The sequence below is a fragment of the Falco punctatus genome, assembly GCF_963210335.1.
Source record: "Falco punctatus genome assembly, chromosome: 1".
NCBI classification, from domain to species: Eukaryota; Metazoa; Chordata; class Aves; order Falconiformes; family Falconidae; genus Falco; species Falco punctatus.
In genome coordinates, this window is record NC_137580.1 from 80,858,478 (window position 1) to 80,884,761 (window position 26,284).

Consider the following 26,284-nt stretch of genomic DNA (forward strand, 5'->3'; position numbering starts at 1 on the left):
AGGACTTTGCAATAATTCTTAACAGACACTTCATAACACTGCAACATAGTGTCTTTTACTGTGAGTACAGTTTAGTAACTATTCTTATTTGCATAAACAATAGCACCTTGTTGAAATTTGTCTAAGAACAGTAAAAATCACGTATTTCAAACAAACCTATGAAACTTTATGAAGATGCACTGAAAATTGAAAGAAGTACTGTTTACGTCTAATTTTCCTTCTTACACAAAAGTTAAAATCGTAGACTGATTACACATAGTTCACCTTCATAAATTGAAACGTTATATAAAGAAATGAGGAAAAGGAGGGACAAGGCCACTCTCAATATTTAATGTAACCTTTTGTTTCACAGAAAGAAAATAGCAGAAGGATACTCACCTATTTGCAATTTTAATATTAAGCCAGAATATTAAATTAACAGTTTCAGACATCATTATTTTAAAGATACGTTTTAACAGTAAGTACCAATATCTACCTGGTAGATTACATACAATATGGTATGCATACAGTTATAGATCTTATCTACTTCATTTGCACTCAGCCCATAAGTTTGTCATCCTGCAGTCTTTGTGACAACCTAGCTTGTGCTGATTGCAGTGTTGTGGTACGTTTTAAACCAGGTTATCAAAAAAATTACTTTCTATTTGAATGAACAAAAAAATGTGATTTTTCCAGAAAAAATTGGACTGGTTTGATGAACTAGTCCAATTTAGAACTAAAATTATGATATTAGATACTGATACTAGAAAGGGAGATACACAACAATCTGGAAGAATGCGTAGAACTGTTTCTAATATTAAAGGCCTTGACAGAGTTATATTCTGAATTTTATGAGAAAATGCTCGCAGGAGCTGCTGAAAAAAAATCATAGAGAATTTGTATCAGAGCTGCTCTTGCCTGGACAAAGACATTATACCTTCATAAAGATAAGATCAGAACTATGGAAGGCCTATAACAATCATACTTACAGATTTTATAGATAGATATGCCATGAGAGTTTCCTTACTGTCTCCTAATGGACCTAAAAATGTACATTTCATAAGTGGCTTCAGTACCTATTAGAGATATTTGATAGTTATTATTGATATTCATCATCCATTTTGAAACTATTGTTCCAAAAAGACAACACAGCAAACTGATCCTTCATCACTTTGACACATGTGCAAATCATTCTGTTTAGTCTATATCATTTAGTCCTGTAATATGGGACAGAGATGAACAACTTCCGTGCAGGCTGACTTATGCATGAGTGTATTATTTTTTTCCCTTTCTATCTTGCTTCTAATGCACTTACACTACTAATGTAGAAACCTCTGATAAGAATAAAGATACACATGAATAAGTATAAAGCATCAAAGTGTGGCCTAAGAGCCCAGAATGTGTACAGAATGTTAAAGTCTTGCCTAACATTCTGGTTTTTATAGGAAATCAGCTGAGCATAAAATGTGAACAAAGTGGGGATTGCTTATTATTCAGTATCATTTACGGTCATGCTCCTGTCAATACCATTACACAAACCGTTGGTTTGACTCCTATCATTCTTCATATAGCAGCAGTCCTCAAGGCAGGGACTGCATGGAATTACTTCTTGTGGGAGATAGCAAAGGTATGAAATGGACTTTAGCTCTACCTGTATTCACAGTCTCAGTAACGGATCTTGCAGAAGTTCGTTAGCCGCCTTTGGGGACTAGTCTACCAAACTGGGGGTTGCTGCCTGCTTCATTCTCCTTCTAGCTGACTTCGCCAGCCTGCCTAGCTTTCATACTTTTAACTGAAATTCAAGCTTGATATTAATATACCATACTACTTTGACACCACCTTTCTTTTGTTCCACCAAAACCAATCTCATTTTAGTCTCCCTATTAATCAGATTTAAGATTTCTTCTTCTTCATCCTTGCTTATTCTAACAGTTCCTACTTCAAGTACCTTTTTTCTACTACTCCAGCTTTTCTAATATAGATAGTAGAGGTATCTCTCCTAGGAGATCTCTTGCAGAATATATTAAGCAGTATATTACTTGAAACAAAGACAACAAGATCTACTAGAGAGAGATATTTTACATAAATAACTTAATGTCTTTTCTTTTATACCTGTTCAGTAACTGGATATTAAAGTGATGATAGGAAGTGACACAGTAAAAAATATTTCTCAGGTTCCCCTCATATATCCACCAAAACAGAACTGCTAATCATACGTTCTGATGGACCTTTACTATGGGTTTATTACAACAAATCTAGCTCACCGACTTGAAGCACAGGAAAAGATTATTTCAGAACTCTGAGAATTAACTATGTAACAGAATGGCATTTTCCTTCACTGCCTCTATGTTAGCTCTCAGTATCACCATTACTGGAACAATAAATCCATTGTGTACAAAAATAATAAAAAATCAGCATCTTGACTTATAATCTCAAAGAAAATACCCCTTAATTTTTGTTTGTTGAAAAACCGTTATTGACAATGGTTTATTGTTGACTTTCATGGACAGAATCAGATTAGTTTAGCAGTTGTGCATACTAATACTAGTTATGCACAGTTGAACCTTTGTTCCCTTTGTGCACTTGTGGAGTATCTCACCGTACAATGAAAATTAGATTGGAGAACAGTCATTCACAGAAGACATTAAGGGCAGCCACATTCCACCCTCCCATCTGAACGGCATATATTTTAGCCTCATGTGGTGTAAAAGAATAGAGTCCTTATAATTTTGAAAATAGTTTGACCTTGAAAGGCTTCTCCTTTGTACTTGTCCAAAAGAAGAGAAAATGATTACATGCTCAGTTTCTGACTTCATTGCCTGTTACTTGGATGAACACTTAAACTTTAAATTAAAGAAGTCAGCTTTTTGGACAGATGTCACGTAACATCCCAAAAGTAATATTTGCCTTTTCAGAAATAAAAAAAATCATTTTTTTTCAAAGTATCATACATTTTCTATTGAATTTATTGCACAACGTAAGTGGCTATTTATTTAAAAACTACTACTAAACTCCTTAAATCAATGCCATTATTAAGCTATTATTTTAAGAAAAAAGTATGATTTTCCATAAAGACTTACATTGTTAAAAAGTTGAATTAAAGAGACAGAATAAAAATCAGTTTTTGAAGCTTTATTACAACTCCAGATTTTGTTGCTGTGTATGAAGAAACAGAAAGAAAAAAGGTATCAACTCGATAAATTCATGATACCTAAAAAAACATGTTTATTTCTATTTGGAAGTACAGCACAAATGGTTACATTCCTTTTAGTGGTTATATTATCAAACAATCAGAAACTGTGTTTTAAATTATGCTTATATCATGCACTCTGGGGCAAAATTACATATTTCTGAACTCTAATGTGCATTACTGATCTTGATCTTGTTTAGTCATTGATTATAATCTGACAGAACTTCATGTTTCAGTGTTTGGGTAGCATTCTTCCGTATTTTTTGCTTCAGGAATTACATATTTGTATAGCAGTTACTTTTAGGTTTTTTATTATATGACTACTTTTATTTGAATTTGTGTTTGTTTGTTCCAAGTCAGGGTCGACATACTGAGTTTTAAGCTGTCTCGTTTCTTCACAGATCATTAGATATGAATGTATGAATGACTACAGTTAGCATGCATTATTAAGTGCACAGGGTATTACATAAAATATTCACAAGAACAAAAGATACGTGGGGTTAAGGAATTTCAGAGTCAAACAAATGGTTAACACAGTTAAATGTTATAATCAAAACTGTTTCATAGGAAAATGCTTAAAATCAAATACTTTAAGCATTACCAATATAGATGTAATAAATATTTTGAAATATGAGACTTCAACCAATATAGAGATCCTGAGTACAAGCAACTTCTACATTTTTCTGCCATTACTCTCACACAGAAAAGTAGAAAAAAAGTTCTACTTTAATCTCCCAGACTATATATATTTCTGAGAACTTTGGAAGAAGCAAGGGAGATGGTGTGTGGGCCTTAATCAAAGATGAATAAGGCATTAATCTCACTTTCTGTCTCAGGGGACTTGCCACAAACTGAAACAGGATCTGAATTAAACAGCTGCACAGCCAGAGAAGACAAGGGAGAGACCAGCTCTGAAAGAAACATTCCAAGAAATAAGCAAGTGTTATTCAATTATATTCAACAATTTCAGTGAAATGCTGTTGAACATATAGTTTCCTTCCTGGGCTTGCTCCATCGCTGAGGTGTCACCAAGAAAGCACTGTAGTGAATTTGCTTGTGCTGCGAGATCAGACGGTCAGGCAGATATATTCCTGACCTTTACCTTTTTTTTCAGGGATGTGTTTGTTCATGCAACATATTTAAATAAATACAAGTTCCACATATTACATACAATACAGCTCTTACATACCTGTAAGGATTTTCAGGTAAGAGAAACTAACAACTTACATGTTGATTAATATAATTATGAGTAGTCTGCTGTTTTCTAGAGCTCTCGATTGAGTATTACCTGAGTATTACCTTCTGGTCTCCTGAAATCTTTTAAATATCAAGTTAGTTCTAAGGCCTTGTAACATTTTTTTTACTGAAATGTATGAATTATGAAATATTTGATTTTGTTAAAATACACTCTTGATTAAAAATATGGTCATTTACTATATTTGGTACAATTCAATCAAACAATTTAGTATGCTCAGCAGAGCAACTGGGGCTAATCTTGGAGCCTTCAAACTATCAGACTATCTCAGAAGTGGTTTATGCTGCAAGATGCTCAGTTATAGTTAAATCAATTATTAATTACTATTAAACACTATTAAATACTATTTAGTAAGTACTATTAAAGTACTTATTTAAAAACAAAAAAGGCAAAATACCATAAAATCATATATTACCTTTTTACTTAGCTTAGGCTATTGACTTTACGGCATTAAATTCTCTGTTTCCAAGTCGGGTAGTTGATGCTGAATAATCTTCAATATTTCCATTGCACGCAAACTCTCAAATAGCATTAATCATGCAGACAGGATTCAAATGGAAATCCGAAGTCTGAGGCAGAGTCTTACATAAACTGAATATCTAGCTACTTTGAACTTTAGCTATCACTAGTAAATTCAGTGTACTTTTTCTGTAAGCAAAGGCACATTAGACTGATACATATCAGGACCTGTACATTATACTTCAATATGCATATGCACAAATTACAGATATTTATGGTATCTGTGCACCATGTACATTGTGTGCTTTATCTTAAAATTAATGCCAGTATTATACTCAGTAAGAAAGTCATAACTGCTCTGAAAATAAGTAGTTCATTTATTCAGCTCCTAAGCCACCAGCATCAACAAATTTTGGTGGTGAAGGAAGGTATTTTTAACCTATTTTTATTTCCATCAAACAGTGTGTAAAAACTATTATACAAATTAATTCAAATATTCTTCAGTGACGTTTTTTTAAGCAAAGAAAAGAAAACTGCATGAAAAGTTCACAGAATTGCCATTTATCCCTGTTGATGAGCTAGTCACCCCTGAGTTAGACAATTTATTTCAATTCTTAAGTAAATGTAATGTGAACCTCTATCTCCCTTTTCTCCCCTGCTAGTGCTTTTCATCCTTGCAAATTCAATATTTTGTGGAAAACAAACTAAATCCCAGTTCTGACACCTTCCTTATGAACATCTAATCATGATTAATATATTCTACAATACCATGGTGAGTGCTTCCTTTCAAAGTTCATTATGCTGTCTACATCCCTTCAGCAGTCCATTGGTAAATTTTGTTCTCTGCCTGACTCTTCGCCTGGAATTGTTGGACTAGGAGAGATGTTGCTGTTATGAGAGTTTAGCAAATATTTACTAAGCACTGTTTTACCTCTTCCCATGCTGTAATCTTCACAAACCAGACTGGAAAAACATCCTATTATACAAAACCAGTCCAGATGTGATGAAGTATATCAATACAGTGCATTTAAAAAAAAAATAATCTAATGAAACCTGGCTTAGTCGGAGTTTGTATGAAGAGCAAAAATATATACCTAAATATGAGAATGCCCTATTTTAAAATGCATATAATTAAAAATCAAGAAACTTTCCACTTCCAAAGAAATTGTTTCCAAAATTCCTTAGCTATTACGCTCATGTTCTGTGTTAGTATATGGGGACTAGCCAGGATATTTGGCGTTAAGAACAGAGATGTAATTAATTTGAAAGTATGACCATTGCACCCCAATACACTGATTTAATCAACTTAATGCACCTACAAAGTATGACAAATGAAATCTTAAATACTGGCTAGATCACTGCATTCCTCACACCTTTAAGAAAGGTGACGCATCAGATATTAACTTGACATTATTTAAAAGGTCATTTTCAACATATCAAGGAGAAGTACTGTATACCCTCAGGACATGTCAGTCTTTGTCTATTACATACTATTAATCTGAAAAAAAAAAAGAATTAAATTTTCTATTTTGTGTGGATCAGAAAAAAAAACATAAGTTCTGTCACCATATTCAGTCTTATTAATGGCTTTATAATACAGCTACAGTAATAAGCATAAATCATGCTTCATTGCCTGTGACTTTGAGGACTTCATTGTATATACTGATGAATGCAAATACCTGCTGGGAAAGAACACTCTGCTACCCTTTCTCAGAACGCTTTTATCTACCATTATAGTTTCATGGCAGAAAGGCATCTGTGAACAAGGTGGATTTTGTACAAACAGAGATTATTCCATTACGCGAGCTTTGAACAAGTAGCAGAAGTTTTAGCCAAACGCGTGTCCTCTCCCGTGAGCCTGCCCCTCCTGTACCTCCCCCTCGTGCCCCCACACCTTCTCCTGAGTTCTGCGTCCTCCAAACCCTCAGAGCAGGTACCTCCAGCCCAGCGGTGCTATCACACCAAAAATAGGGTTCTTGTAAAGCAATCACAGTATCAGATTTTCCTCTATAAATGCAGGCATAATCCATAGTTAGCTACGTTTGTCCTCGCTGAAATGCTACATGGAAAGCAGACCACAGTGTTGTGATGGCAGCTCTTGTCCCCAGGACTTGCTGCCAGCTTTCATGCCTAGTGCACCTCATGCTGTCACCCTCTAGTTCTCCTCCAGAACTGGCAGCTACGCTCTGAACCGGAGTTGTTAGGTCACCTTAAGGATGTACAGCAGGCTTGGGGCTTGCACCAGCGAGATGCAGCACTGCCACGGCAGCCAACGGCTCGTACATCTGTGTACCAATCTGTTCTGTCTCTCAGCAGCTACTTTATGCGGCTACAGCCACCAACTTCGCAGGCACACGCTCGTCATCCTTCACCCACACTGAAGGAGGCTGGCACAGTCCTTTCCGAACAGCCAGCGATGCTGCTGACAGCTCATGTGCACGAACACACAAGGAGAGGAATAATTTTTTTAAAAAAAAAATCTCACAGAAAGCACTCACCATGCCAGATGAGCCCTGCCTTCTGCTGATTCCCGTCCATCTCTCCCTCAGTCCTTTCCTGATTTAATTTGCAAAACTATCCTGCTGCACAAGCAGAAGGTGGAGTGCAGACCCCTGTGCTTTTGGTCCTGTACTACCATGCTTGGTCTTTGATTAGACCTTACAAACACAGGTGGCTCTGAGATGGGTCCCTCAGGGCACCTTCATAGTGAGCAACCAGCACAAAAGCCAGGTTTTCCTCCCTCCCCCAGAGACATCTGCTCAGGGCTTTTCTAGAAGAGCTTCTTTGGAAGGGGCCCTGAAGGCTTAAAGGTGGTTCCCGTGAGCCCACCCGGTGGCCTGAGTGTGCTGAGGGCATTTCTGAAAGGCCAAAACACCTGGAACACAGATGCAGTGGAGATACATATTAGGTGAGATCTTTGCTGCTAACTTCATGCTCTAATTTAATCTTACCGTTTTAAGTATACTTATTTATTTAAAGGATGACACCAGATATCTTAGTGTCAGTGACCCACGTTCCAATGAATTATAATGAAACGAGAAATTGCGATTTTAAATCTTTCTTATCATGTTTCACATGATCTCATGACTGCAATCTCACAATTTCTTTAATATTACAGACAGAAAAATATTAGAGTACTATATTTCACATATCTCAGAGGAGCTTTATTTAATGGAACTGAGCTGTGCATAGTGCTCTGATTTTTTCTCTGAGACTTCAGTATCAACCACAGAAAACTGGTGTTTTTACCATCATTGACACATCCAAGTCCTAGTCCGGGGAAGTTATACTGTCAGCAACACAGTCTCTTTCTTTCCTCATTAAGAAAGCTTGTTACAGCTGGTTCAATATCCTGGAGGATTAATGTTTATCATCATGGCAGCATCTCAACCGATGGGAATTCCAACTGCTTTATCTTATGAAATCAGAAATATAAAATCTGCCAGCTTAGCAGTCAGACAAATATTTTGGTGCTGTTAACATTTTACAAAATTTGTAAATTAACACCTAATACATCACTGTGTAACTGTGTAATCTGTGCATGCTAGAAAAAAACTGAAAACCGAAATACTTATCTTATTTAGTCTTCTTAAATAAAATACCACAACCATTAATTAAATATAAGTAGAAACAACAGCTGTTGACACTTCCATAGTAAATCATTGCCTGTATTTTTTAGCAAATATGTCATCCTAAAGGAGGCAAAATGGCCACTCAAGATACAACTTCCTTTAAAACCGGTAAACTGCTAAATTAAAGACTAAAATTCCTCCATATTTGCTATGATATGCTAATCTACTACCCCTAGTTCTCCCTTTTATTATGCAAGGAAGTTTTGGGTTTTGATAAAATATTAGTTACCAACAAAAACAATGAAGCCTTGGCGTTATTGAACTCCTTGAATGAAGGCTAAACCACAATATCCCTACTATTAATTCAAACTACCACGATAATTTGGAGAATCTCTTTCTATTAAGTAAGTATTCTGGTTAATATTATGGTTTTATCCTTTTACATCTATGAAACTTGCTCTATTGAAGTGTTCTAGCCAACAGAGATGGGTCCCATCTTTGTTACCAAGTGGAAGAGATTTTTCAATAATTCAGCTGGTTTAAAGTCAACCCACCTGGAGATTGTGGCTCAGTACCACCACGAATATGGCAACGATTTGAATGGAGCAGTTTGGGTTTTTTAAAAGAAAAAACCCACATACTAATAACAACCATATATATAGAGAGAAGGTAGTAGTCTGGGGCCGGGGAAGTAGTGTTTCAGCAATCTTCGTAGCATAGGAAGATAGCTAGAGGACATACCAGAGAGAAATGTGATACGGGAACATCTATGACATGCAAGGAACCATGAGATCCCTGCCTCCTTAAACACAGATGAACACTTAGCAGAAGGATGTGGCTGCACCCTGGTATGATGTAGAGGAATGTACATAACAGTACAAACACTCACAGAAAATATCAAATCATCAAACTGCGGAGAATAAAGATGCACATGGATTTTGATATCACTGGATCGAACCACAGTTTGATCAGTGACCAAAAGGACTGATGTATGTTGCAGCTGTTTAAACAAACAAGGACTTTTTGTAGCTGAGGGTGGTCTGTTCTTATCAGGATTGAACAAAAAATACATTTGCCCTCCAGTGCTCTCCCTCAGTGCCTGCATTAATATAATTAAGTAAACTACAGATGAAATCCTGACCTAATTGGAAACATGAAAACAACTCTAAAATCCACATTTAGTCTGTTGGGTCCAGAATTTTACCTTATTTATAGGGCTTAGTGACAATGACGTTTCAATGAAACTTCATTGGGCTTTACTATGAAAAAGTACAATTACTATGAAAAAGTTCAATGAAACTTTATAAGGCTTAGTGACAATGGAAACAAAACTCTAAAATAACTCCATGAACTAAAATGAATTAAATCCAAAATTGCTTGTGATTATCCTAAAATAAAAAAAAATACAATTGTGTCTAATCAGACAAATCCACTGAAACACAGAAATAGGGGAAAGTGTTCCGTAATTGAATAGCTAAAATAGTTATAGGCATTTTCTCTTTTTTAATTTAACTGCTTTGGAGGTTTTTGCCTCTCTTTTCCTGCTTTGCAGTGACTTGTCTCTCTCTCTTCTTTACTGCCACAAAGGTCAACTTTCTTCATGAGCCTGAATTCAGCATAGTCAGAAAGAAATAGAGAAGATTGCACTTGTTCTGTCAGTCACAAAACTGGCTTGGGTTGCCAGGGCAATTTGTTGTATTCAAGAGCTTTCTTAGATCCATCAACTGGAGAAGTGTCCAGAAACTGTCAGCTTAGCGGCATTCTTTGGGAATACTGTGGGAACAAGTTTGCAGATATGTTCTTGACCCCTATTTGAATTGAAACTCTGATGTCTGCTAAAGTTGCTGCTTCACTTGGATGTTAAAGTCCATGTGAATAAAAGAAGGATCTTCTCTCTTTATGAAAAATGAAATGAAGGGACTGCTAGAATATGAAGCAAACACATAGAGTTCTGAGATTTCATAGAACAAAAAAGCCTCACCCTCACTGTCATAGCTGAGAGGAAAAAAAGTTTTTTTACTGTGACAGCTGACTTGGTCTTTTACATTCTACTACTTACAGTAAATTTAGTGCATCATTATAGATCAGACTCATTTTTCATTGAACACCTGCAAGTTTTTAAAAATTTTGCATAGATATTTCTAATAAGATAATGCATTTCTCTTATTGTATGCTCACAATCCCATTCATTAGGATCAGAACCTTCATTTCCTGTTATGTTGTAACTGCTTTATATTATTTTACAGTTTTATTGCTTATGGTTTTATACCGGTCTAATATATCTACTAGACAAAAGCCTTCCAAATGGTTGCTGGAAAGCTGACAGTAAACCAGAAAACCTACAATGTCCTGATGAGCCTGTAGCTAAAATGGATTGTAAAATAAGATTTTTCACTAATTCACCAGCTCAAAAATTTGTCATTTCCAAGAAGAGTGAAACGGAGATAATACAAAACAAAGAGGAGCAGCCAATACATGGTGATTAAACTGTCAGTGTGTGAATATGTGAAAGGAATTAATTTTGTCTCTCCTCTACCACCACTGTATAATGTATTAACAACAAATTTTTGTGTTCATATGTTGACCAAAAGAAAAAAGTTCTAAATATTGTTTCTTGGTTTTGGGGTTTTTTTTGGAAAGGCAAAAAGATTAACACCTTCAGTTTTATTTATACAACAGAAATAAAGGGAAAAGTTAATGCAAAAATCAACTGGAACTAAGTTTTGACTACCTATCGTGCCAGGAAACATCAGGAGCCTCTTAACAGAAAAAAAACCCAAAACTTAGATTTTAACAAGAAATTAAAGCTCAGATGGCTTAGGTATGGCCATCACCAGACACTTCGTACCATATCTGGTATGAATTGTGTGTACAGGCAAGAGCCTCCCATCTCTCTTTTCGCACAAAATTATGGCTCTGAAACTACAACCTTGAGAGTAATCACCCCACCTCCCCAGGACATGTTTGTGCTCCCTTTTTCATCCCACCCTGATGCTGCTCCCACTTTCTGAGTCAACCACATAGACTCTGGGGTTGCCAAGAACAACCGTGAAGTGCAACACCAGGACGAGGAGCCAGGCGACACTGCTGAACATCGCATTCCTCCTGCTCAGCCACAAATGCAGATCATCCGGTGGCAAGTGTCCAAGTACTGCAGCTACACACACCCCTTTGTTGATGAATCGGTTAATGTCGGCATGAATGCATCCGCGGTGCTGACTCAGGTAAGCATCCCCACACAATTAGAATGGAAATCTCTTCTTGCCTCTGTCCATATCTCAAAGGTCTGGGAATGCCTACCCTTCAGCAGTTTCAAATATTTCTTATTATCCAGATGAGAATTTCTGCAAACCACCACTGACTAATCAAAAAGCTCTCTTTCCTTTTTGAAAGTTTTTTCTGCACATATAATCTCCAAAATCAGGTTTTCATCTTGTTCAGCAACACATAATGTAATCTGAGAACTATTACACTTGTACTCTTGCAGCTCTTCTATGGCTACTAAGCAGAGAAAAGAGCCTCAATGGAGGCTACTCAAAAGAACGCAAGCCTCTTTTTTGTCTTTAATTAATCACTTTCATATTAATCAGTTTCATATAATCCTCACAATCTCAAAATCTCTCATTTTGGCCCATGGTGGAAAAGCAGTATTACCCTGCCTAAAGTTATAGGGAAAAATCCACCTTTCTCATCTTCAACATCTTAAGCATACAATTGCATAAATGAGACAATCAGTACGTTCGATGAAGAGAGGGGATAAGAGTTTCTGTCCTCCAGAGCAAGAGAACACACAGATCATCTTTAATCACTGCTGACGGCAAACCCCAGTCAAGCCTTCTCTCTCTGCCTACTCCAAAAATAAGGCCTGGGACCAAGTTACTCCTGTAGCAATAGAAAATTCCAGCAGGAAGACGACGGTACCGAAGAAGGATAAAGACAGTAAATGAAGGGGACTGTACTGAAGAACCAGGTTCACTTGCATGGAGCAGTAGATGAAAAGAAGGGATGATGATGCTAAGGAAGGAGAGGAGCTAGCCCTTATAGCCACGCATGTTGCTTATATTCCCCAATTTCTCACTTAATAAAGGACTGTCAACACCGTGCTGGCACTGTAGCCAGTGGCTGCAATTTCTGGGTTGAATGTTGGGAAACAAAACAACAGACTTCTCTATTCATGGCCCATAATAATGCTACAACCTCCAAGTTCTCCACAGTTGTGAGTGCACAGTATGATAAAACACAATATACTTGGGGGAAAAAAAGAGAGCCCTTAAAAGAATCCAAAATTATCTCGTTTCCAAAGTTACTTGACTTCTTTGAACATCACCCATGAAAGACAGCTTAGATTCAGGTCTACATTTTACCCCAGTTTTGGCTGCTGAAAAAGCCCAAGAGAGATGCAAATCTAGAAAGGGCATATTTAAAAACTACTACTCCAGAAGAACCATTTTGTAGACAGCTAGGCCAGCTAGCCCCTTCCAGCACTTTGGAGTTTTTAACCATAATGGGATACCAGAAACATGCCTGGGAGGCTAAAAGTAGCTATAAAACTCTTTACTTTCCAGCAATCTCTTACTATAACGGTCCCATAAGACTATTATCAGCCAATTGAATTTATACCATAGGGACAAAGTATCCCACTAGAAGCCCTGGCAAAGAAGCTTAGAACGATGTCTTGGGGGTGAGGGGGGGAGTAGTTACCTGCAGCTGGGTGACTGAAGTCACAGGACTGTGCTGTTCTCTTCAACTCTTATCTTGGACAGTTGTTACAGCCCACTCACTGAATGGCCACAGTAACTCACTAGCTCAACTTGGCTTTACATAATTTTGAAGAAATCCAGTTTGTTTCATGACAGCTTAAGCTGATCTTGGCCACGATACTCCAGCTGAGAAGCAGCTGAGGTGGCAGCAGTGGAGGGAGAGGGTAAATTCGGCTGGATCAGTTCCCTGGCCCAGCTCATACGAACAGTGTCGGTCAGCAGAGGGAAAGGAAACACTGAAATACGGGGGTAACAGGACAGAAGGAACAGCAGTGGCCTCAACACAGATCAATTAATACACCTCTAAAAATTCGCTTTTTGTTTTATGGTATAGTACTTTCTCTTTGTAAGTATTATAATAACAAAAATATATTGTTTTTATGAAAGCTTTACTAATATTTTTAATCTTAACTCCAGTACATGCTGATTGATACTTCTTAGCGGTTTAATGAAGCTTTATTTTAATTTTTAGGTCTGGATAAACTAAAGGGTGTCTAAACGGGTCTTTAAAACATTTAAGTAATTATACTATTTACATGGTTTGTGCACCACACCTACTTTCTCAAGATCTTCACACAACAAGGGAAAAGCATCCTCAATTTAACTAGACAAAGAATATTTTAAATTATTCCACTAACTCCATTTAGTGACTGTCCACAAAATAATGGATTAATACAGTTTAATACTTTTACATGTGCAAATACAGAGCTGCTTCTCTGATTCATGGCTTTACTTGCCCTATTACGTCAAAGTGAGCACTGTAAGTTCTAAATCAATATACTTAAGATATAATTGAAATGCTGTTTAAGCAAGCTTAGTGCATGGGTATCTGTCTCATATTGTTGTGACTATAAACTTGACCCTGCAAGACGGAAGACTTGTCTGCTCTTAGGACTCTGAATTACCTAGACAGAGGTAATAGATTTTCATCCCACCAACATCTGCAAAGTTTTGTTTCCACTGTGTGAGAGTAATTTAGCTTGATGTTGTAAACATCCATTCTAAAGCAGCGTTCTAGGTTTTGAGGGTTTATTTAATTTCATTACATAATGGAAAATGTTAGATTGACATTGTGGGTCATAACACACTTGGTAAGCATCCAGTAATTTAGGAACCTCCTTCAGTAATACAGACTTTTACCATTAATATTCTTCTGTTGTTAGTTACCCACTGACTCTAATTTTGTAATATTTCCTGCAGATGGCCAGAAATAATATGCATGCAAGGATAAAGAGGAGGAAGCAAATTTCAAAACAATGCCATAATCTTCATTACAGAAGTGTTCTTTTAATAATTAAGTGTGGAGCTGCACATATGGTGTCTGATATATCCTCATATTTTCACTGATGCAAACCTGCTATGATAATATTAATGTAAATGAAACCTCACCAGTTTTCCGTCAGTCTGGGAGCACAGAAAAGCTTCCCTCGTCCCCTCCCCCCCTTTCTTTCTCCACAAGTAATTCCACAATTTTTTTCTAATAGAAACTAAGAGAAAGAAAATTAGCCACAACGTCACAAGTTTAGCTGTTGTTGATTTCCCTTCTTTATGTCTTTAAAGGAAGTAACGACCTTATTATTTCACTGTCTTTTGGTAGGTCATGAGTTATATTCCTCTGGTTTAGGATTATTTCATCAATGTTTTTACTCTTAGCAAATGTTATGATACCCAGCAAACAAGACGTTTTTCCAGTGAGAGATGTCAAAGGCTTCTGCCCTCTGCCTAAATATTTTAAAGTAAAATCTAATTCCTGCTGAAAAGAAAAACGGCACTGTCTTTTAACATGGAACAAGAGGAAAAATATTTCTAAGCCCATTTTTTTCCCCCTAAGGATATTTAAGAGCACATTCTGAAGCTTTTGTTAATTTATAAGTACAGTTACTTGATTTTTGTCTTTACTTTCCACTCTTCTTTAATCCCAAATCTGCCAAATTCTGACCCTTCATTTGTGAGCAGTTATGTGGCTTCTTCTGGTTACAGATGTATATTAGTACAAGCCAAAACCAGTAGCAGGATTCTTACTGTCCACCTCCTAGAAAGAATAGCCTTTTCTTTTCTGTTCTCCATTTCTTGATAATCTTGACACACTAGGTAAACTCAGAAATTTATTAAATTAGAAATTCATTGGTGACACTTCTTAAAAGGTACTTTTTCATGTTTGAAAACTGAAAGATATCGATTCTTCATATACTGATAATTCCAGCTCTACACATACACACACACATTCACTCTGATTGGCTTTATATAAAGGATAATTAAATTCTAAAAATAATTTACTATGCAAGAGCCTTTCTCTGGATTGTTTCTCCTCCACTTATTAACAACTTCAGATGAATGTACTTTCCTAGACACATCATTTTCATTCAGGAAGCTTCAACTCTGAAGCTTCAGTTTTATCACTCATCTTTGTAAATTAACTTAACCTTCACTGCACATTGCATGCTCATTCACTTTTGCATTGTATGTTGACTGAAAGGAGTTTGACTCTTCTGTAGCACTTTTCCATTTCTTTGTGCCTCAGTTGAACTTACTTGAAAGGAGGTGTTTTAACTTATGAAGTCTTACAGTTGACATTTTGTATTCCATGAAAGGCTACAAGGTGAACATGTTAAAAATTGTTATAAATAATCAAATACACAATCTTTAACACCAAAAAATCTGATTTGTTTTATTCATAGAGGCCTTTTGTGAAATAAATTACTATCAAAAGCAGGGAGAAAAAAATAATGTAAAAATAACACAGGAAAACAAAAGTGCGTAATTACTGCTGGACGGAAATACCAGAAATAGAAGTTAGTTATGCGTTACATCTATCACATACAAATAATTCTGATATAGTTATTACAGGATTGTGATAGAACCAATCCCTCAGAAACTAGCCAAAAGCAATGAAAATTTCATGATGATTGTTGGTTTACAAACCTAGTCTATACACAGAAAAAACAGTAGGCTGAGAAGCTATTTGCCTCTGAATATTCACCAACAAGAGTGACAGCAATAACTCCTTTCAGCAGATGGTACTCTTATTGCCCTCCCTAAGTAGCTGTGGCTTGTAGATCAGTGGACCTTACCAAAGGCCACCTCAGAAATCCAGTTCTGGTGAGAAATGGCTAACCAACACTACAGAACCCTAAAAATTACCAACCCTTTTCCTTCTTAAAAACACCAAACGGGATCTTACAGAGATGTTAATGGATATAAATCAGTGTGCTACAGCATCCTTATGTTGCATGATGGGATAAGAAAACTGATGTTGAAAATCAAACTGATAAGCTGAGGCCTTAAGAACCTCTGATGTATAGGAAATATAAAATGAGTCTCTACTTTAAATCTTAAAAAAAAAAAAAAACAAACAAACAAAAAAAAACACCCAAAACCCAAATCAATGATTTTTCCAATATTTTATATATACATCGTCAGTCACTTCGAAAAAACTCAATTTAATACTCAACAAAGATTTTTAGAATTCAGAATTTCTATGCATGCATACAATCTACTGTTCGCTTTCTTTTCTTGAAAAAAAGAACAAAGGTACAGGACACTGTTGATGTTTTAACCATTAAGAGCTTCACAATCAGATCTTCAAGGTTTCTTCCAGAATTTACACATGATAACTCCAGGAACAAACACCCAATTTATCAAAATTGCAGGACTACCTCACTAAATTTAGACCTTTTGTCTCACAAGGAAAGCAGAGAATGCTAAAACCAAAATCACTGGCCATATTACCTCACATAGTTCATGGAGGAGTCAGAGGTAGTGCATAATAAAAACACTAACTCATTACAGTCAGCGAATTATATCACGAACTTTCATTCATATCTCATTATTAATAATGGCAGCTGTTCTAGCTCAGAAATATGATAACATGGCAGGGTGTTATTCTTGATATTGATTTCTGAGGCTTTGAATATATATATCAAATTTTCAGTATAGCTTTATTAACTTTTTACTGTATCTACTACATATATTTTTACAACAACAAGCATGGAAGCCCTTTTCACAGTTTACATATGCACAGAAGAAATTACAGAGAGCCTAGAGCAGTAGGCGAATGTGACTATCACACTGAAAAGATATAAAGGACATAAATATATTAAAATATTAGATTTCTGGTCCATAGGGGACACCGATTTTAAGATCTGATGCCTGAAGCACTTTACTAATGCTTCAAATGAAACCCCCAAAGTGCAGCTAAACTCCCTCCACACCCCCTGACTGCAATAAGAACATACAAATGTAGACTGTTAAAATATTTTTGTGACAATAATTCTTTAAGCATGAAAGAAGAGAATCAGCCTATTATTAGACAGTAGTAGACCAAAATGTAATTATAGTTAAGCAACACAGTTGAAATTCACTTGAAAAACTGTTTCCAATTCAAAGAATAATTAGCATAATACAAAAATTAAATCTCAGGAGTAATGTTCATTTTTTTTTTCATTTTGGTGTCCCAAGGAAAGAACTAAATCAGCCCCATGTATCAATGTGTACGACAATTTTTACAGATTATTACTGTTTATCAAAAAACTGCCTGCAGCAAAAATCATAAAAATTAAAATAAAAATATAATTTTCATGTTAAAATACTACCATAGTACTAATTATTGCTGGGTTTCTGAATTACATAAGAATATAAAGGTAGATTAAATAGAAGACAGACCCATAACATGTATGTTGGAGGACCAACAAATTTAAAATTAATATTTTAACTCTCCACTATACCAGTTGAGATTAATTCACTTTAAAAGGAATAGGAAATAAACGCAAAATATGATCAGTCTTCAAACTATCACAACCTGGTGCTGTGTGTCTTCTGGTTTATTTCAAACAATTAGCTCTGTCAAAGAACTTGATCATAGGGAAGAGCAGCAATGTGATGAACTGTATTTCAATTTGGAAATCCGCCCTCAGGATGAAAACCATCGATTTCTCACCGAAGGCGAGGTTATGCTAACCTTGGCTGTTGCAAGGAGAGGGAGGACCCCCACAACTTAATTCCATTTCACAAGGACAAGGCAAAAATGCTGTCAAGTAAGAGCCTTTCTTCCTTCTCTGTGGCTTTTCCACTGCTAAAACAGATGAACTGAACTCATGTTTCCATCTTGAAACAGTGAAGAAAAAAAGAAGGACTAGCTGTTAAAAGAAGATGTTACATTTTATTATCAGGGTTTGCATTCCCATTAATACTGCAGGGCTAACGAGGCAAATATTTGGAACTGATGCTGTCTTTCTGACCATGTTCTGAGCATTCACCTCTCAGACCTGAACCTGGACAACATTGAGAAAATCTGCTTTTAACAAAGGTGCTTGGTCTCTGATTTCATTCTACAGGTTCAACAATCTTAAATCTTTCCTAAAAAGTGAATAGTCACCAAGATGTTGTACAAACTTTGTGTCTTATGAGGCTTCTTGGTTTTATTGACTTGAGAGTTAAACCAGACTTTTAGAACGGAAAAATTAGATGCTGCTAGAAGTGGCAATACATAAATGAGGAAAAAAAAAAAAAAAAAAGGCACTAAAATGCACCAAAATAATTCTCCTTCTCTTGAAGGCAAAACACAAATGCAAAAAGCATTTTCAAAATTATCATGGTGCATCTATTCTGTTACTTAAGTACAATTGGTGGTTTTCTGCTATATTAACAGCAAATGGGACTGCTACTACTCTAAAAGATAGTTATTTGCAGGTTGGTTGTTTATTCATATGTATTGAGCTTTCCATTACACCCAGCGTGTTCTCAGAAAGCAGATACTAGTCTCTTCTGTTTATATACTGAAGGTGTTTGAATCTTGCATAAAAAATAAAATAAGTACATCTTAATTTCTTATTTTAGTAACTTTTCCACACAGAGAATACAATCTTTAAAATTATATATAGTTGTATGTGGTGCACTCTCATCTGGAGTTCACACAGGGAACAAATACACCTTAGGTAGGACAGCTGATGTAGGTATTTCTATGCTGGTCTTGCCTAGAGGCCATGTTGCTAAGCTTTCCTGGACAAAAAGAAAACTTTCATGGAAAATTATGGAATCTATAAAACAGAAGAAGTTTCTTTCTAATCAGTTTTACTTATCTTCTTCAGTTATTTATTTGCTTTTTGCCTTTGTATGTAGATACATGTTGCAACTTTTCTGAATGATGGTCAACAACATCTTGAGTTAAATCGCATCTAGAGTACTGCCTCTTGTTGTGCAAGAAAACTACAGATAACCGGGAGTGAGTTCATCAAAAAGGCAATAAGCCTAAACTGAAATGGGAAGGTCCAGAGCGGATAGAAGAAGTAACTTTTTCATAGCTACTCTGCCCACTTTTCTGCAGTTTGTTTACCTTTTTTCCTAAAGAAATCTTCTTAGGTATCATGATATTTTCATGCATCCAGTACTTTTGTTGCTTCTGTTTATTATTGTCACTGGAAGGGCATGACTGTCACCAAATACAGTCTTCATGATAAAGGATTATTTATATAATTGCAGTATTGGTGGTACTATACTCAGTCTCTAATAGAAACAAAAGTTGTACTTATTTTTTTTTTACTGCTTTTGCATATGAATTAAGATTTATATTCATCTGCCACAATGATGTGAAAGGGCCTTTTTTCTTTCTTTCCTAGTAATTATGCTTGAAAAAGTTTAGCAAAACCCGTAAGTAACATATATTGTTGGTTATAGTGGTGTTTTAAATAAAGTTTATGAAAGATAATATTAAAAAAAAATACAGCTTGAAATGTTCAACTTTTAAGTATGTCATATTCTGCAAACTATTTGAAAAAGAAATTTATTTCCACTACCCATCATTAAACAAGAAAAATTTCTACCTGCTTTGGTTTCATCGGTCATTGATTTGTTTAAATGTGATTACAAGTAAAATGATTTACATATAATTTAGGAAGACAAAGTTCTGTTATGGTGAAAATACATACAGTTCAGAGTTACAATGCAGAAAGTATCTAAAATAGTATGTTTCTTAATGGAAGCAAAAGTATGCAAAGTAATAAACTAGGCATTCCTATCATTTAATAGAAGACCTTTTTTAGTAAGAAATAACATTTTATCTGATTAATGTTATGAGCTGTTTTAGGATTATTTTACTTCTTTTTGTAGGTATTAGAAACTTCTTTGTGAAGAAACTAAAAATTATTTCAGAAAGTTTTTAATATGCTAATTTAAAAATGATAGTGGCTTTTAACACAAGACCGCCCATTCAGTGGTAAAAATATTTCAGAATTACAATAAGCCTTACTTAGAGGAAAATGAGTGAAAAAGCTTGCTCTGTCAGAAAAAGAAAGAAGTATTTCAGATATCCTTCATCTTCCAACTAACATTTACAAGTACTTTATTATACAAAAAAGTCTTTCTGAAGCCTGTTCTGAAAAGCACTGCTGGACACCAATCTCAATTAATTCAAATGCAAATAAACTGTGAACTTCAACCTACTTCAAGAAATCAGTGCAAGCATTGCCAACTCTTCCCTCATTTAACTCTTTGGAACTTCTTATTTTCTTAAGATTTGCACAACTCACTAACACAGCCAAGTAATTCACCACCGATTACACTTAGTGTATGGTCAAAAGAGTGATTGATTGAATAGAATTACTATGATAATTTCTAGGGTAGTAAAGGTAAATACCTGCATAAACATTGCTAACTAATGGAGCTAAAAATCGATAATACATACATATTTTCAAGTTGTTCCCACACCTGCCTGGCAAGGAATCATGCCTGGATAGACTGCAACAGTTTGGCTGATTTGAACTTACTTCATTACATCTCTTGGCCAATATACTCAGCCAATACAACCAGAGGTATCAATGGCAAACAGGAAATGAGAGATACTGGTCACAGGGTGCATTTTTGCCACACTAACTGTGCAAACATTTCTTTATCTGCACTGGCCCATCCAAATGAAGACTCATCTGTTAATAAATGTAAGTACTGAAAAGGAACACAACCTACCTACCAAGAGACGAGACCTTTTAACTAGAGGTTACTCAATTAACCCAAATCCTAAAAAAAAAAAAGAATTTGTAAAATAGCACAAAAGAGAGTCAGCCTGTGGGTTTGATTTCTCTTGTATACATTCCCTGGGCGTTAGTAATCTTTGATATCGGGGATGTCAGAGGGAGTTTCATACAGCACTGTGTTCAAAGGTGCTGGTCAACAACAACTCTTATTCAACCCATAGCCTTCTCAGTTTCTCTTTACTACAGAGACGAGGTTTCAACTTACTGTTTTTCTAATAATGTAGAAGAGTGTTCTTTGTCTTTTCTGCCTACCAGTAAGCAAGGAAAAGCATGCTGTGTTAAAGATGTATAATATCTTAGACAAACAAGTTCCCAGCCTTTTCATTTCTTGACAGCTATTGCCTATGCTTCAGGAAGAAAGAAAAAAAGGAAAAAAAAAAAAAAAAAAGCTTGAACTATAAAAATGAATTAAACAGATTTGCAAATAAACTCGCTAAACTATTTGCTTTGCTTTAAGATTATGTAGCACAGTATGCCAAGCTACACTGAATAATTAACGATTATTTTCCTGCTTTTGCTTAGAAAAACTGAAGAACAAAGTCAAGAGTGGCATTTGATTCATTACTCCCCCTAGAGCCCATGATTCATTCCTGTGATATTTAATGTCCTGAATTATCCCACAACATTTGCCGGTCTGGAGACAAATATTCACAATTGGCCACCTAAGTTTAATCTGACCTCTTAACTTTGTAATTTTTAAACCAAGTTCAGAGTTATTGAAGGGCAGAACTATTCCTATTGGAACTCCACCTTTTTTTTTTTTTTATGTTTGAAACTAACAAAACCAAGCAGAAACCTACCTTCATTATTATTTTACAGTCTCTAAAAGTCAGAGAAGAGCGACACAAAATGTACATTTTCTAAAATGTTGTATAACTGCATGCATTTATCCTGGCAAAAATAAAAAGTTTGCTATATATTAGAGACATAATTTATATGACTGTAACAGTTCTTTTTTCTAGGATTTAATATCATTGCTTTTTTAAACAAATACTGAGGTTTTCTGGATAAACTCACACACACCCCACAATCAGAATGACAAACTAGCATGATGAGATAGATCTGGAACACCTAGACTGGAGAAACCGCAGGATTTTGGTTTTTACTGAGTACCATTTACTGTCAAAGTCTATAACCCAGCAAATATCCATGTGATCCACTATGAAATGTAAGCTTAGGACACCTGACAGGTTGCATGTATGTTGACATCATCAATAATTGCAAGTGTATGCCCTCGTGCACATCTCTGTGTGCTGGTCCATGTAAGCAGGGTCTATAAAGCAGCACTTTAAACAGGTGGTTTCCCTGAGTACCGATTTTACAACAGAACTCCTCCCCGAGATGGCATTAGTTCTGTAGATAGGTGTTTGACCAAGTCATTAGCAAACACTTTTCTCCAACTTTTGAATGGGGTTGTTGCAGATCTCGAAACTGCACACTATACAAAATCACTTCCTTACAAGTATACAGGTGCGCGAGAAGCAGGATTACTGCTAAAGACAGACTTTTTCTAACTAGAACAGATGACCAAAATGTCTATGAACAACACTTGATATATACGTATATTTAGAACACCATTTTGTTGAAAAATAGCAGTGCCATTTCACTTCCTTGAGAGTCTACGTGTCATTGCAAATACCCATTTTAAAAATATGATTTACAAAATAAAGCAGCCCAATACAAAGGAAGGCAAAACATTACATAAAGAATACAACCAGATATAAGATATAATTTTAAAGCACAATATTAATATCTTAACATCAACAAAAGTTGATCATTTGTCTGATGTTGGTAAAATGACTGATCTCAGCAAGATCAATGACTTTTACTTGGGTAATAATGGATATAGTCCCTTTGCAGTTAACAGGACTATGTGTATGAACAAAGGCTACTTAAATGTACAAGGATTTGCAGATTCAGGCCCTGTATATTTCCAGCTAAACAATCAGAAGTTCAGCTATATAATTAATGGGTCAGGGTTGTTTTGTTGTTGAGAAGTTGTGGGGTTTTTTTTCAGTTAAAGCACTGTTTGCACCACATGCTTCACAATTAACTTCTCCAAAATATATTTGTAATGTCTACTGTAGAAAGCAAGCATCCTGAATCTTCATAGTATAAATGTATCACTATTTAAAATTATATCAAAACATTTCAAAGCAAATTAATATTCCTGCCAATGACAGATGATAAGAGCTGTCCTAGCTGATGGGTAGACTATTAATGAAGATTTATCACCAGCGCAAGTACTGTGTAATAAACTTTCTTTCCCTACCATTTGAGAGAGGAAGGCAACAGCTGCTTTATAATTTGGGTGGGGGCGGGGGGAAGGGAACAGTAAAACACATGATTTCCTAATTCTAAATTTCATTAAAGCCTTGGCAGCCTAGACTTTCTTCTCAATTTGCTTGCTTTCAACTTTACTCCTCGGTAGTTCTGTGCTGCTGCCTGATGGTTATCTTTATATTCTAGCTCATAAAAATATTCAGTAAAAACAACCCACCTCAACATTATATAAATTATTCAGGAGTATAACAATTCTATAATAATATGAAACAGTCTCATCAGCTTCATCTCATCAGAAGTTATCTGATGCTCATAGTTACTACAACTGCTAACACTTGTGCAAGACAATGATGTGAAAAAACCGTTGTAGTTTAGGTCCCAGTTCCAAAGAAAATTGATCACAAGCCACAAGAGTATGAAGTGCTACACAATGCTAAAAAATACCGGGTGGGGACCTCATTCGCCTGCTTGTTCTGTTCAGCCATCTCAGCAGCACCGGCTATAAGCAGCAGCAGCCCATTTGTTCTGGAATCAGCCTTAATCTCAGGGCAGAGTGTCACGCAGGGATTTCTGCACACACAGGGCAGAGTGCCACGCAGGGATTTCTGTCTGTGCATGCAGAAACCCCTGCGTGGCACTCTGCCCTGCCTGTGCAGAAGTCTGATAAACCACAGAAGCAGTAGAAAACTCCTCTGTGAAGCAGAGCACCCCACCAAGCTTGCAAAGGGTTAAACACTGCCGAAACAGCAAGGCATTTCACCTGCCCACCCTGCCCGGTTCCATTCGGTTACTGACAACGGTAGTCCTATAATGCAACATAATACGGTATTATTCAGAGATCCGCGTTTACACCTAGTTGTAAGCTAGAGGAAGGCCTGACATTCTTCAGTCGGCATCAAAGGAAACGACCCACAACTTTCACAGCCCCCACAGCCCCCGCTGACCTTGGAGGCAGAGGCAGGGGTGACCCTCCCCTGGAGCTGGGGGTCGGGAGTTCCCAGCGCTACGGCCCTGGCAGCCGAGCAGCCGGGGGTCCCTGTCCCGCTGCTGCACGCGTGCAGGCACGCACGAGGACACCGAGCAACGTGGGGCTGTGCTTTGAAATCCGCTTTAATTCCGACTTTGCTCTCTACTTCCCAGAATGACCTTACGCATCCCCTCCTCCCCCAGACAGAATCAGTTCGAGCTTTTCTCACCCCCCCACCCCCCACCCCAAACCCACTGCGTCCGCAAAGCACCTCCTGTAATACCTTTCGGTATCTTTTCATAATACTCGAGATTTCTGAAATAAAATATTTTCAAACATTTAAACGTTATCCTGACAGCAAGTTTTCAAGAAAAATAAGCCTCCAACTTCTCATTCCAAACCAACCCTTTGTTTGCAGACCCCTTTTCACCGAAGGCTGCACACCACACACCCCTTGCCGAAGCATCGCCCCTGCCCCGACCTAAGGGCTGACGGGCTCCCAACTTTGCTCTGCCGGTAACCGCCGGCTCCTCCATCACGCCGTCACCCGCCACCGCTTGCACGAAGCAACTAAACAGAAAATAAATGAACGCGCGCTGCCGCTTACCTTATGCAGGAGTCACTGAAGTCCGCAAGGGGAAACGTAAAAAAACCCAAACCGCCACCAGAGCGGACTCGCCGCCGGACCCCGTGCCGGAACGGGCAGGCGCGGAGCGCCCCGCTGCCCCGGGAGCCGGCCGGCCCGGGGAGCTCGCGGCAGGTCCCGTGCGGCGCTTCCCGCCGCCAGCAGGCGCGCGCGGTGCCGGTCCAGCGGCGCGGGCAGGCGGCGGGGGGCGCCCGCCCTTCAGCACCGGCCGCGCGCGGACAGCACCGGCCCCGCTCGCCGCCGCCGAGCCCGACTGCCGCCCCCGCCCGGCTCCGCGCCGCGCCGCGCGGCACGCCCCGCCCCCGGCCCGCCCCCGGCCCGCCCCGGGCCCCGCCCAGCCGCCGCAGCCAGCACCCTGCGTGCGCCAAAACTTGCACCCGACTCCCCCCAGCCTCCGTTTCCCACTTGAACGCCGCGACTGTGCTTTCCTACGGGACGGGGAGATCCGACGGGTCGTGCCTCACCCCCGGCCACGGGGCTCCCCGCCCGCGCTGGGGCTGCTTCCCTGGCGGCACCCGCCTCCCCTCCGCCGGGCACGGTCGCGGCCCCGTACCTGCCACCGGCCGCCCCCGCGGAACACGGGGTGCCGACGTCCCCTCCGCACCGGAGCTCCGGGGCAGATGGCGGCACGGCCGCCAGCAGCAAGGGCCGCCGCTGGAGAACAGCCGCAGGTCCCAACCCAAGCGCGGTGAAGCCCACGCAACACTCAGGTACTGCTCTGTCCGGCGGCCACCTGAGCGCCCGGGGGGGGCGGGGCCCTGCGGAGCCTGTGCCGTAACCCCAGCGCCCCCCGGTGCAGCGCCCGGCGGCAGGGAGCGCTCCTCGCCCGGCACCACCGAGAGCGGACGGCACCGGGATCGGCCTCGGTCAGCCGAGACACGAGGGAGCAGCATCACCCTCAGACTACTAATGACACCCTCCGTTAGGGAAAGGGAAACGGGTCCCTTTGGACAAACAGAAACAAACCAAAAAAACAACCGGAAACCAACGGCCTAAACAATTAGAAATATATTTATGTGAAGTCAAGCAATGAAACAACACAGTCTCACTTGAACCTGCTTTATTGTGAGATAGCAGGTTTAAGTGACTTGATTTATTACTTTTAAATTAATTTCCTATCCCTTCCACCACTTTTTAAAGGGTAGCTAC

The 26,284-nt window shown here is 38.0% G+C and overlaps 1 protein-coding gene across 4 annotated transcripts in view; it reads right to left on the minus strand.

Annotated features, from left to right (window-relative positions):
• Window positions 1-25,207, minus strand: part of FSTL5 (follistatin like 5) — a 324,611-nt gene extending 299,404 nt beyond the window's left edge. For all 4 annotated transcript variants that reach the window (XM_080370936.1, XM_080370934.1, XM_080370935.1 and 1 more), the window contains exon 1: window positions 25,097-25,207. The gene's annotated coding sequence lies outside the window, so the exon portion shown is untranslated. The remainder of the gene's footprint in view (window positions 1-25,096) is intronic.
• Window positions 25,208-26,284: the final 1,077 nt, after the last annotated feature.